We start from the raw sequence: 14,304 nt of genomic DNA, 5'->3' as shown, positions 1-14,304 counted from the left end.
AGCGAGCCTCTAACTGACCTCTACCTGAGGATGACCTTGAACCGGTGCTCCAGCCTCCATTCCACAAGTCCTCAAATCCTGAGAGAACAGGAGATCGGGAGGGCATAGAGAGACAAGAAAACACCTTGTGGCACGGGGGAGAAACGCAGAGCTGGTTCACACAGTGTCCTCAGGTCCTGTGTGTGTTCTTATTCCTTTCATTTAATTAAAAATGTTTCTTTATACCGGGCGGTGGTGGTGCACACCTTTAATCCCAGCACTCAGGAGGCAGAGGTAGGCAGATCTTTGTGCGTTCCAGACCAGCCTGGTCTACAGAGTAAGTTCTAGGACAGCCAGGGCTACACAGAGAAACCTGTCTCCAAAAACCAAACCAAAACAACAATAAAAATTCCCACTCTGACTAGTTCTTGTTGACAAGGGTGGGTCTTGCTGTGTTCTAGGCTGGCACTTAACTCTCACTTCAACCAGCTTCCTTGCTTCCTGAATAGCTCAGACTACAGGTGTCTAGCACCACGCTCAGCCCCTAACTTAAAAAGAAGTTTATATCCTCCTAAAATTGCTTTTCATTTCGCTTTTAGCATCACATATAAGTTACATGGCCACAGTCCAAGTTTGCCACTTAGAACCTGGATCCATGCAGAGTGTTGCCCTGTCAGGCTGATGTACTGACCACAGGATGCAAGTTTTGGTTCTAATTCGGTTCCTTGCAGCACCCCCTACCCTGTGTTTTCCACTCAGTTGTTTACACCAGCACAGTAAAAACAGCCAGACTTCACGTGGCATTTGGCCGTTGCCAGAGTTAAGTTCGCTCCTGCTGATGTAAGGCAAGGAGTGAGATTAAGCCCTGCCAAGGTCAAAGACTGGTCACATCCATGAGAAAAGCCTTTGGTCCCCATGATTTATCTACAGAGCAAGGCTCAGTCTAGCCAGTGATGGAAATTAAAGAGGCAGTTTTAGACCTCTGCACCAACCTCAGACGAAAATCACTTAGCAGCCAACAAGTGCCAAAGCTGTCGTGAAGATGGAATGAGATAATGATCTGTGGGGTCGCTTTATCACCCAGAGGCTGGGGTTGAAAATGTACCATTGTGCTGCGTGTTATTCTTGCTCATGGGTTCCCTCTGAGCAAGTTCCTCACCTAGCCCTGTACGATTAAGTTCTGTGTGTTTGTAAAGTGCCAAGCAGCTATGAGTTACAGTCAAAAGTGGGGAGATGGAACTTGGCTGTACCCCTAGGCCTCTTCCTTAGTCCCTCAAGCCAGAGCACTTCATGAAATAGGGCTGAGCTGGCATTCAAATCCAAATCTCTCCTCCCTTTTTGCCACCTTCTTGGTGTTTCTCCAAACTGTCCCTTGTCTGTCCTCATTCTCTATTTGTGTGTTTTGCACACTTTCTTTATCCACTCTTAAGACTTGATAAACTAAAATAGAGTCTAAGTTTGAAGACATCATTGGGAGGCTGGAGAGGTGTCTCAGAGAGTAAGGATGCTTGCAATCAAGTCTGAGACCTAAATAACTATCCTGAAACCGACATGGTCAAAGGAGAGAACCAGCTCTTGTGGGCTGTCTTCTGATCTCCACATTCAGGTGTGTGCCGTGCGCGTGCACCATCAGAAAGTTTGAGAGCCTTCCTAGCACTGATCCATGATTTTCTTCACGGTTTAGTTTTATTTTTAAATTATATGTATATGTGGGTATATGCACATGTGAGTGCTGGTGCCTGCAGAGTCCAGAAGAGAACTCCAGGTATCCTGGAGCTGGAGTTGCAGACAGTTGTGAGCCCCTGATTTGGGATGCTGGGAATAAAAGTGCAATCCTCTGGAAGGCCAGCCAATCCCTTTAACTGTTGAGCCATCTCTCTAACCTCTTGTTGGGATTCTGATCCATGAATTTTAAAGGAGGAACTAGGAAACCTCAGGGTGGCCACACTTGGATCTTCTCATCTGGTGCCTGTGGGTCTTACAGGTGGCCACAAGCCCCCAGGGAACCTGTTTGCAAAATCAACTGACCCTACCTCTATTGTTATTCATCGGGATGACATTCTGGGGATGCCATCTGACTGGAAAAACAGAAGGGGAAAACGTTTTTTTCTTTCCAGTGCTGAAGTAACCTACTAATTTGTTGTTGTTGTTTTTGTTTCTTGAGACAGGGTTTCTCTGGCTGTCCTGAAACTCACTCTGTAGACCAGGCTGGCCTTGAACTCACTGAGATGCGCCTGCCTCTGCCTCCCGAGAGCTGGGGTTAAAAGGCGTGGTGAGTCTGGGTTTGTCATTGTCTAGTCCGGTTTCTGTGCTGTGATAAACACCTGACCAAAAGCATCTCCAGGAGCAAAGGGTTCATTTTAGCTTACAGCTTGTTAGGAAGTCAGAGATGCCATGGAGGAATGCTGCTTACTGGCTTGCTCCCCAAGGCTTGGACCACCTGCCCAGGGTGTCTCCACCCACAGTGGGCTGGGCCCTCCCACGTCAATCACTAATTAAGAAAATGCCTCCACAGGCTTGCCCCCAGGCTGTAAAATGGAGGCATTTTCTCAGTTAAGGTTCCTTTCTCTCAAACGACTCTCGCTTGTATCAAGTGAACAAAAAACAAAAAAAAACTAACCAAGACTGTGGTGTGGTGTTTATGTGTTGGAGTGTGTGTGTGTGTGTGTGGGGGGGCACCTTTATAGAGACAAAGGTTCGAGGACAGCCAGAAGGCATGCAGGTGGAGCTGTGGTAAAACTAGCCAGAAGTCCAGCCTCTGCCTGTTTTAAGAAGTTAGCGTCCGGTTATGCTAAGCAAATGTTTTCCTTAATTGTGGCAGTATGAGGAAAACAATGGAGGGCCCAGGGCTGCCGGGCCGGGGGCGTGTCCACTTCCCCCACCCCAGAGAATGACTGCTAAAAATTAAAGCCAGGTTTGGCCTTCGCCGGGTCACGTGCCCTCGCTAGAACCTGCACCAATAGGACGCGTTTCCCTCCTCCTCCGCCCCTGCCCGTCCCACTGCAGAGCTGGCTGGTGGCAGCACGAGTTTGCCCAGCGCAGCAAAGTGCAGCGCGCGCCCCGAGCGCCCTTTCCGCTGCTCGGATTTTCCTGCGTTTCCTCTTCCTAGCTTGTGGGTGGGGAGGCCGCGCGTGAGTGTGGACGCGTGTGCGCGCGTGGAGTGCTGGAATGGGAGGGAACCCAGCCGGCTCGGAGTGTTTTGATCCGAGGCTGCCCTTTTGATTCTGTGGCACCCCGAGTTCCCACCTCCCAAGCCTGCGCGACCGCTCTGTGCCTTCAGGTACGTGTAGCTGTGGGACTGTCGAGTCCCGGTGGCTTTGGGCGTGGGGTTTGGTGACCAGAGGGTGAGGATGCGAGTGGCACCCCACGGAGCTACCGCCGCGTGGGTGTGAACGTAGAGCTTAGACTCCTGGGCGCCCACCGCCCCGCCGGCCCTCGGGCTGCAGCCTCCGGGTCCGTGTGGGGTCCCCAAAGGTGGCTCCGGTGCCCCGCGTGGCCGACTGAAGGGCAGGTTACGGGGAGACGGGCACGGAGCGTGGCGGGACGGTGGGGCGGAAGCCTGCTGGGAGCGCTTGGGGATGCGCGTGGCTGGTGGCGGCTGGCACCTGGACACGCACCGGAGTGCCCGCGGGTGTTCACGCGTGTGCCGGAAAGGTGCGTTCGTGGGGCTCGGGGGCGTGGCGCGTGAGAGGGATGCTGAGGAACGCCACGTCCGTGTACCCTGCCCCGCAAAAGCAGCTCGGGGGAGCATCGCAACCCCAGCGGTGTTCGGGGCCGGAGCTCTGGATTTCGAGCGCGCGGCGCCGGAGGGTACGCGCCGCTCGTGGCCGTGCAGCGCGGCCCCGCGGGCTCACCTGGGCGCGGCCCCACCTGCCCGGCCCGAGGGGCGTGTCCGGGGCGTGCGTAGGGCGTGGCTATGCCGGCCAGGAGGAGACCCGGCGCGGGCGGGCTGCGCCTCATTCCAGGGATTCCTCGCGCTCCCGAGCCTGCGCGTGTTGGAGAACCCGGCGGAGAGGAGCGCGTTCCCGAGTTCGCGCGCCCCTGAGCGTGCCCCGCCTCCGTCCTCTGCGCCCCCGGCGGGGCTCGGCCAGCCCAAGGCGGGCAAGCGGTGAGTGAGGGGTACCCTGGCCCGGGTCCGGCGACCTTTGGAGACCGGGACCCGCGGCGGATCGACTGCAGCTGCTCGTGCTCACGGGCCGGTCCAGCTCCGGCTGACCCGGGTCCCGGGCGCGCGCACAGGCCCCGAAGCTAGGCACCGGCTGGGTCCCGGCCGCGGCGCTTCTAGGCTGCGGGACGCGGCTGTTTCTTCGCACTTCCTGCCCCCTGCTCAAAACGGGGCTGAGCGCCCTTCAAGCACCGCGTGAGGCCTCCCCGGAAAGCTCCGGTCTTTGCCTTTTTTTGGGTTTTGTTTTGCTTTGCTCTAGAGTCTCGAATTCATCACACGGAGACATAGAGCCTTAGGCGAGGATGACAGGACTTGTTGGGGCGGCCTCGTCGTTAGCGCTTTCCTGGCTTTGCATTCGTCGGTTTCCACGAGATGATTAAAAAGTCGGTTTCACTTTGATCGTTGGTCCCGTTTGTCTGTTCCTTGTGTTTCCTCCTTTAGTTAATAAGAACCAGCAGCCTGGTGTGGGGGAGGTGGGCGGTCTTGGAGTGTGGAGTGTTTATCAGAACCCTCTTTAATTTTTTTTTTTTTTCCTTGAGACAGGATTTCTCTTTGTAGTTCTGGCTGGTCTGGAACTCCCCTTGTGGACCAGGCTGGCCTCAAACCCAAAGAGATCCACCTGCCTCTGCCTCTCGAGTGCTGGGACTAAAGGCATGAGCCACCAGGTTCTTCAGAGCCCTCAATTTGGAAGATACTACTACCCTGGATGTGGAGTTTTGACCCTCCCCCAAACCCAAGAAAGTAGGCGCCTTTTTTTTTTCTTCTGGGAACAAGGTCAAGAAACAATATAGGTCCATTTGTAGTTTAGGATTTGAAGGTCAGTTTTGCACACCATTCTGGCGTGCCAAACTTGACCTCCACTTCTGTCTCTGTGGTCATTGTTCCCTGCAGCCGCTAATTAGGAGTCAAGGCCAACAGAGTGGGCGTAGGAGACCTCAGGGCTGGGTGGTGCAGAGTCCTAGCTGGTGGTTGTCTTCTAGCAAGATCTTGTTTCTCTAAATGATGGATTTATGGGTACTTTACTCCGAAGATTCTTAGACCCAGGATAGTTTGTAAAGCCCCTCCCCTCTGGCGGGAGGCGGAGTTCTTGATACAGTTACATCATTTTATTTTTATTTATTCATTTGTTTACAGTTACATCATTTTATTTTTATTTATTCATTTGTTTGTTTGATTGGTTAGTTTTTTGAGACAGTGTTTCTCTGTGTAACCCTGGCTGACCAGGAATTTGCTCTGTAGACCAGGCTGGCCTCAAATTCAGAGAGCCTCCTGCCTCTGCTCCCGAATGCTGGGACAAAAGGTGTGTACCGCCATTCCCCGCATGATTTGTGTTTTAACTCTAGCAAAAGTTTCCTTTTGAGACCATTTGCCTTGCTACCTGTGAGTGTTTAACACTTCTGGGCTGTCTGCCTTTGCTTTAGATGTGGAAGGTAGAATGTGAACTAGTTTTTGTATTAACTAAAACCCAGTACAATTAAGAAGATAATTTTGCTGTAAAGAACCATATCTGCATTCCAAACTGAATGCCATAGTGAAAACAGCTTCAGCTCATTGTTTCAGGAGACGAGTTCGAGTCCTGCCCACTGGTTCTGTCCCAGATAAACCTAAATATCCCAGATGATATCTAACATTCTCTTTTCTTTTTTAATTAACACTTAAAATTTTTATTTTATATGTTTGGGTGTTTCCTCTGCACATATGTCTGTGTACTACATGCCTGCAGTGCTGAGGAGGCCTGAAGACCTGGCTTCATAGCTGGGGTTACAGATGTTTGTGAGCCACCACGTGGGTGCTAGGGACTGAATCAAGTCCTCTGCAAGAGCAGTCATCGTAACTGCAGAGTCCTCTCTCCAGGACATCTTATTTTCTTCTGTGAGAGACTGACACTATTCTAGTACACTGCAGAGTTTCCAGAATCCAGGTGAACAATGTCCTTGGAGCAGATCTGGAGTCAGGATTGGGAAAGTCTCTGAAGAGATGTAAAGGTTTCATAAACGTGGCTCCTGATGCTGGTTCTTCAGCTGACTTTGCAGTGACTTGAAAATTTCAACACTTTTTGCAGACTTGAGAGATGGCTTGGGGACAGTTCCCCACACCCACGTGGCAGCTCTCACCCATACACAACTCCAGTTCTAAATGATCAGATGTCCTCTTAGCTTCTGAGGGTCTAGCCAAAAGACTGGGTTCTATATTCAGGGAGAGACTCTGTCTTCAAAACAGATTCAGTTAGGAGACAGTGAGATATGCAAATGTGAAAAGTTTTCTTGGACCTTTGAATGCAATTTTATAAAATACTGTCAGTTAAAAGTTCTGATAACAAAAGGCAAACACCTGGGAAATGTAAAGGAATTGAGACCCTGGTGATTTTTTTTTTTTTATTGCCTGAGATAAGGTGTTGGAGATAGGAGCTTTCCGAAGCTTGGTGTAGTAGCACACACCTGTAATTCCAGCATGTGTAAGAGAATTGTCCTCTGGGCTGCATGTCCAATTCTAGGTGACCTGGGTAAAGGAGACCTGTCTTAAAAAAAATCAAACGAAAAGCCACCTCCAATGGGACATGTTAGCCAAGGGTCGTTAATGGTTGTAAAGGGGGGTTCCTCGAGTTAATACAGACTACGGTTGGAGTCTGATAGAAGACTGGGTGAGTTCAGAGGAATGGTGCCAGCTGGTTGGCAGGGGTTTGTCCACCTAAAGAACAAATAGCAATGACAAGAACTTGGGCAGGGTTGCCAGGTCTGGAAGGCACATACTGACTGCCAAGACAGGAAAGCAAGGAAGTGTTGACACTGGGGTAGGAAGCGGAAATCTATGTGGGCTATAGTTTAATGGTTCTTTGGCAAAGGAGGAAAACCTTTCAGAACTCCTTTGTGTGCCTCACGCCTCCTGTCTGCTAATGAGATATAGTCTATTGCCATTATTCCCACTTATACCATGGCCCCACTCACCGCAGTTTGTGACCTTTCGAAGCAGAGCTTGCACTGTTTAAGGTGGAGGTTGGGCAGGTTTGGGTCTCTCCACGCACACGTCTAAAGGAGGTTCAACAGGGCGATGTTCCAGTGCTCACAGGTGTGAGCACGCCGTGCTTTGGTGTGTGTTGGGGGAGCAGCTGGTGTAAGTACTGTGTTTTCTGTTTTCCTACTTTTTGTGGGTGACTTGTTTCAAGCAGCCTCCGAGCGTGATGGTGAAAATGCTTCAGGTCCTTCAGCTAGGAAGACTGTGATGCGCTCCGTGTAGAAAACGTGTATTGGAAGGAAGACGAGGTTTCGGGGTGCCTGGGAGAGCAGCGAGCTGTGAATTCCACGGTAATGAATCCATAGATATTCAGTAAGATGTGTTTAAAACAAAAATACACCTGAAGCAAAGCTCTGTATTGGTCAGTCAGCAAAATGTGTTGAGAGGCTGAAAAGATCCACACTGAATATTTATGGAGCTTGTATGTGTGGTGTGCTTATCTGTATGTGTATCACATGTGTGCAGGGCCCACTGAGGCTAGAAGAAGGTGCTAGAATCTGTGGAATTAGAGTTATAAAGCATGTGAGCCATCATGTGGGTGCGGTGAACTGACCCAAGTTCTCTGTGAGAGCATGGAGTCCTCTTCACCGCTGAGGCATCTCTCCAGTTCCCCGTTCATGATGGTTTTACAGAACTTAATTATAGTGAGTTAAGAGAACTAACTGCAGTTACTAATGGCCATGACCAGTGTGCCTAACGATACAATAGATCCCCATTTAGAAGACTTGCCTAGGACCCTGGCATGGTGGTACATGCATGAAATTCCAACACTCGGGAGGCAGAGGCAGGTGAATCTCTGTGAGTTCAAAGCCACCTGGTTTACAGAGCTACTTCCGGGACAGTCAGGGCTGTTACGCCAAGAAACCCTGTCTTGGGAAAAAAAAAAACCCAAAACAGAAAAGACTTATCTAGGTTTTGACAAGCTGGGAGTTAAGGGCAGAAGAGGGCGTGGGATCCCCTGGAGCTGGAGTTACAGGTGAGTCACAGAGTTCACTTTTATGTAGGATGACAACAGCGGTGAGGAATGCTGAGAATTGGTAGTCGGTTGAAGTCAAGCCTTAAGCTGTTAGATACAGTAGGTCAGTGTGTGCCTATCACAGGCTCACTCTCCACGGGTTCTCTGAGAGGAATGAATGAACTTCAACCAGCAGAAAGAACGTAGGCCACACAGATAGCCTTGACAAGGGTCACAAAGTGTGCTGGGAGTCTCAGGTGGAGGCCGAGGATGAGTTGTGTTATCAGAGCTGAGCTTGCGGCTCAGTGCAGAGTGGCTCCCTAATGTGCTCAAGGCCCCTGGACTCAATTCCCAACTGTGAAAAAGCAACGATTTTTCTGGTGTTAATGGCGTTGTAGTGACTGAGGTTGCTAGACACTGCATGGTAGCACTGTCTATCAGCTGGGTTGTCAAAGCCAATGAAAAGTCACCCCTCCCTTTGTGTGGGACTGAGGAAGGCTGCAGAGCCTTGGGTCACTGTAGCATGAGGAAATATTAACACAGTTAAGAGGTACATTCCTTGAGAATTCTCTTTTGTTCTGTTCTAGCCCACTGTGGGCTAGCTGGAGGCTGACAGCTACCCGAAGATCCCTAATTAGGGTTTTAAGTATGCACATATGTTTTCAATTCATAGAGCATGTAGGGATATTACCTGTATTTCAGGCATCTGCCCTGATGGATTTTCAGGCATGATGGTGTACAGACATAAGAAGGTGAGTGTAAGTCAAAGCTGGTTGAGTCCTTGACATCCCTGGTGCTTCAGAGGCTAGCCATGTGGGTCAGTCGCTCATTCTTGAGCATGCCCAGGGAGGGAAAGCTGGGGTATCAGAGACTCTACTGTGGATGTTCTTTAGTGGTCCACCTGAGGAGAGAACGATTTTTTTTGGTTGTGAGCTTATTCTTTAACGACTGAGCCATCTCTCCAGCCCAAGAGCGATTTTTAATAGACTGTAATTCCACTTTTGGGGAGGTGGAGACAGGAAGATATTTGGCCAGCCAGTTTAGCCAAGTCAGCAAGGTCCAGGTTCAGCGGCAAACCCTGTTTCAAAAGCTAGGTACAGAGTGATACCTGGTGGGGAACCTGGTGCCGACCTCTGCCCTCTGCATCGCATGTGCATGCTCATGTGTGCACACATGGTCACCACACAACACACACATATTTTTAAAAAGTAGTAAATGCAGGAAGGGGGGTGGATGAGGAGAGATTGGCTCATTGGTGCCAAGTTACAGAGGGGAAGACATTCTGGTGTCCCGAAGGCTGAGATTAAAGGCGAGTGCGACCATGCCTGGCATCATTGTCTTTAAGGATTGTATTAGTTCCTGTCCTGTTGCTGTCACGTTGGCTTATAGGGTCAGGATAGAGACTCCTGCAGGGTAGGCATGGTGTGATGGGAGCTGGAGGCTGACTGATCACATTTTATCTGGAAACAGGAAGCAATGAGAACAGTGAGGTAAAGCTACAGACCGTCAAGGCCATCCCACAGTGATCTTCCCCCAAACAGTATTACAACCATGGGCTAAGTGTTCAAATACAGGAGCCTATTGGAACATGTGTGTGTGTACGCGTGCACGAGTGTGTGTGTGGGTGTGTACACGCGCGCACATATTTTAAAATTTGCTTTTATGTTCAATTGGTGTTTTGTCTGCATGTATGTCTGTGGGAGGGTGTCAGAAACGTTAGAAGTGGAGTTATAGACAAGTGTGAGCTTCCATATAGGTGCTGGGAATTGAACCTGTGTCCTCTGGAAGAGCAACCAGTGCTTTTAATCACTAAACCATCTCTCCAGTCTCTCTGCATGCACATTTCTTGTTCAGACCAGCAGAGGGACAGGGGACCTAGGGCAAAGGTAAGTGGCTGGCCATCCCGTTGGCTTTGGACGTCCACAGCAGCAAAGCTTAGCACACACTGGCCTTTCTGTGGGATAAGTTGGTTTCTGATCCTAGTGCCCTGCCTGTATTAACAGATGGTGCAACATGAGGAGGAGAAGGAAAAAAAGGAACACAAATGGAACATATCTTTTGCACAAAAACAGAGAGGGGTGGTCTGAGATGCTGTGAATAGATAGGGAGGATGTGTATTACAAGAGGCTGGGTCCTCATGGAGTTGTGGTTGTCTGTGGTTTCTAGATTTTGGTGACAGTCTTAGGGTTTCTATTGCTGTGATCACCATGACATCTTTTAACCCCAGCCCTCAGGAGGCAGAGGCAGGTGGATCTCTGTGAGTTCAAGGCCAGCCTGGTCTACAAAGTGAGCTCCAGGATAGCCAGGGCTACACAGAGAAACCTTGTCTTGAAACAAACTAACTAACTAACTAACTAACTAACTAACTAACTAACTAAAAAGAAGCACCATGACCAAAAAGCAAGTTGGGGAGGAAAGGGATTATTTGGCTTACACTTGTACATTGCTGTTCATCACCAAAGGAAGTCAGGACAGGGACTCAAACAGGGTAGGATCCTGGACGCAGGGGCTGATGTAGAGGTCATGGAGGGAGTGCTGATAACTGGGTTGCTCAGCCTGCTTTCTTATAGAAGCCAGGACCATCAGCCCAGGGATGGCACTACTCACTATTGGCCGTGGGCCTTCCCCCGCTGATCACTAATTAAGAAAATGATGTACAGCTGGATCCAATGGAGACATTTCCTCAACTGTGGCTCCTTCCCCTCTGATGACTCTAGCTTGTGTCTAGCTGATAAAATCAGCCAGTACAGCCTAACTCTTCATTACAGCTTCCTAGCTAACCAGTGTGGTCTGCTGTGGGTATAAGCTGCACCCAGACGACGGGGAGCCCACCGATTGTTTTCTGTGCTGTTACAATTTGCTACTGGAGAGAAAGAGATGAGGACCAGTGAAGTCCTCTAAGCTCTGGATGGCCAAGAAGGTCACCGTCCTGACAATCAATACTCACACTCTGGTTTGTGCTGTTGCCTCTTATTGGAGGAGGGTGAGTTCCCCCCAGGGGAATGGTTTGGACTGCTGATGGAACAGGGCCTGCAGGAATTTGGGGGTACTTAACCACGTGCAGCTGGACGTTGGGGAAACCATCAAGTACCCTGGGACAGTCTAACACGTGGCCAAGTGATAGAGTGGGAGGAACTTCCAGGCAGCCTCACTGACTTCTGCTGTCTCCCACTGGAGCCTCTCCTTCAGTGCCCATGCTGGCTAAGGAAGGCTGTTCAGGCTGGCAAACTCTCCGTGGAAGATAGATGTAGTCTCTAGTGCTCCCTGGGTAGAGCCCGGCAGCTCTGTGCCTTCCACCATGCAATTCTCCTGGAAAACTTGCATGACACACGCCTTAAATTCTTTTCCTTCCTTTGGGAGAAATTAAATCACATATCTGTCATAATTTTCTTCTGTCCCCTTGTGGGCTGAAAGGACACAGATACTTATTTATTTTGGTGTAGAAGGGCAAAATGGCTTTCAGGATTGTAGTTAGACATCATGGTAGCATTGGGTGCTCCCAAGTTTTAATAAATAGCTTCGGAGTTGGAGACCTCTTCCCTCACAGGAAGCTGACTGGGGACGAGATAACTTTAGGAAAGGAATGGGACTGGCAGAGAAAATATATGAGCAGTCTCTCTCTCTCTTGCTGCCCATACATGTGTGTTCTGGATCTGTTCATCATGAGGTATGCTTGCATTTGACAATGGCCATGAAGAAAGGCTAAAGGACTATATCACAGTGGTGTGCCGCGTTCCTCTCGCTTCAATCCTAGTCCAGGTGTCAGCATGCCGAACAACTCTCTGTTTGGTTGTTGCTATGCTATAGTGTAGGAGCAGAAGAAGACAGCCTTATGGGGCTGCACCTAGACTGCCTTGCAGTTAGGTCTTGAGACTCCTCTGCACTCTGAACTTGAATCAGTTTTGAGAAGCATGGGGATGAGCCAGGTAGCCACTCCCCTCATGAAGACATTTGACTGTCCTCCTCCTCTGCCCTGATTCCTCCCCTCTGTGAGGTCTCACCTCAACTGCCCTCTTCAGGGAAACCTCCCTAGACCATCCTGTGAAAATTAGTGGCTGATACTTGGCCTGTTCTAGTCATTTTTCTCTTTCTGTTTTGTTTTTACTGAGTCCTAGGGACTGCACCTTGCTCTCCTGCTGACCTGCATACCTGGTCCTCATCATTAGTAGGAACATAACGCTGTGTTTACAGTTTGCTTAATATGCTTGCACGTGTATTGACATTTTATTTCCTTCTGGTTCTTGTTTTGGAATAGGGTCTCATGTAACACAGATTGGCCTTGAACTCTCTTAAATTATCTCTCTTAAATGTCCTCTTGTTGTGGACATGTGCACATGAGCACAGCTGCCCAGGCAGAGCTGGTAGAGTTTCCAGAAGCCGAAGTTGCAGGTGGTTGTGAACCGCTGGGAACAGAGCTCAGGTTCTCTGCAAGTGGAGCATAAACTCTTAACCTTCGAGGCATCTCTGCAGCCCCTGAACTCAATCTCTTTCTTGCCTGGCGCTTGGATGACAATATGGACTCCCTTGTAGAGCAAGCCCGTTCCCTGTTCTTATCTCAGGTCAGGTTCCCACAGATGTCCTTTTATTAAGTGCCTCAGCTGCTTTCTCCATCAGCCTTTCAGAATCCACCTTAGTCTCTGCGGGGCTTGGCTCATGAAATGGTTTGGAATTTCGCACAGCTGTTTGTAATCCACCTTCACCCTAGGTGATCTTTCGGGGCTGCTTCAGGTTAGCAGGGTGACCGGAGGCGGGGTAAGAACTAGTGTGCATCCCCTGTCCCCTACAGAGGGCCCAGCTGCACAGTAACAGCACAAGCAGGAAATGCTCACCAGTTTGATTCAAGAGTTTCCAAGTGAATTTATCATAGACAAACTCTGTCTTGTTTTGTTTTGTTTTCCTGGGTCTGCAAGATGGCTCAGCAAGTAGAGGCACTTGCCACCAACCCCGATGACCTGAGTTCTATTCCCAGGACCATTCTCAGGAAGGGGAGAACCAAGCTGCCCTCTCACTTCCACATGTATGCCATGGATGAGCACCCGGGGTGGTGGAGGATAAATAAAGTGAGTGGCCGTCTTGGTACTGGGAATCAAATGGGTCCTCTGCAAGACCGAGTCATCTCAGAACAGTGCTTTGGAAGCCCATCCCTGCAGCTTGAGTTCTTGGAGAGTTGTGTGCCTCACAGAACAACACAAGGTTTTGGAGGCAGCTGCATGTCTTGATCCTGTTCCCTTTCTTTAACACCAAGTACAGACTCTATGTGTACCGAGTGACGTCACCCTGCAGGATTAAGGACTGATGTCTCCTTGGAGGCCTGAAGTATTTATATTAGGAAGGAAAGCCCGGCTGGCACACACTGAGGGACCTTCGTAGTATTAGTAAATGTTGACTAATACTGAATAAATAATGCTGGCTGTCTTTAAAAAGTGGCGTGCGAGCTTTCTCTCCTAGTTCCTGAATTAATAGTGTGTGTTCCCGTGATAATTGAGTGTGCTTATTTATTTGGTGAGGTTGTTTTATTCAGAAAGGGAAACTTGGTCAGAACCAGCCTCGTTTTTTAGGGATTCCTTCTCCCTTTAAATCTCTGCAGCCTCTGCTTTTACAGCTATGTCGTAATCTATGGGAACAGTTGACTGGAAGTCCAGTGTCAATAAAAGCCTGGCCATCTGGGCTGGGATAAGGTCTGTGGAGCATGCAAGGCTGGGGTTCACTGCATGGGACTGCAGAACAAACAGGCTCGTAAGACACCGGGGTACAGAAGTCAGCACTAGTAGTCACAAGGTCTATGACACTAGGAAGATTCCTGTTGAACTCTCCAGAAGGCCCAGTGTTTCAGGCACACACTGCGGATTTGAAGCTGCAGTTTCCTGGTTGCCCTGTAGCCCTTGCTGTTTGTTGTTGCTCATTGACTCTCAGTTGGGAAGGCAAAAGTAGAGAATGGTCCAGTGGTAGTGGTTTCTGCAAGGACGCATAAATAGCAGTCATCACCGCCACCAAACCCTCAGACTGGTGGCAATGCCATGTTCACAGACAGCCTTTGTTCCCCAGACTAAATTTTATGGAGTGTGTCTGCACAGGCTCACTATGAATGAGTGTAGACATTTATAAACACAAGTGACTTGGGTGTGAACATTTGTGTCTCTCCTTAGAGCCCCAATAGGGTTCCTGGGCCTGGCGACTTAGCCCCAGTTTCTGT

General features: G+C 49.6%; 1 protein-coding gene across 3 annotated transcripts in view; it reads left to right on the top strand.

Annotated features, from left to right (window-relative positions):
• Window positions 1-2,994: 2,994 nt before the first annotated feature.
• Vgll4 (vestigial like family member 4) overlaps window positions 2,995-14,304 on the top strand; it is a 114,896-nt gene continuing 103,586 nt past the window's right edge. The window contains exon 1 of one of the 3 annotated variants that reach the window (XM_041680193.1): window positions 2,995-3,259. The gene's annotated coding sequence lies outside the window, so the exon portion shown is untranslated. Of the gene's footprint in view, window positions 3,260-3,912; window positions 4,088-7,424; window positions 7,447-14,304 lie in introns of those variants that run through there. The other 2 variants (XM_041680202.1, XM_041680210.1) reach the window with 2 other exon arrangements.

This window comes from Microtus oregoni, unplaced genomic scaffold (assembly GCF_018167655.1).
Source record: "Microtus oregoni isolate MIOR12 unplaced genomic scaffold, Mior012 000002F_ref0000024, whole genome shotgun sequence".
NCBI classification, from domain to species: domain Eukaryota; kingdom Metazoa; phylum Chordata; class Mammalia; order Rodentia; family Cricetidae; genus Microtus; species Microtus oregoni.
Note: the sequence above shows the minus strand (reverse complement) of the source record. Positions and strands in the feature narration are given on the sequence as shown.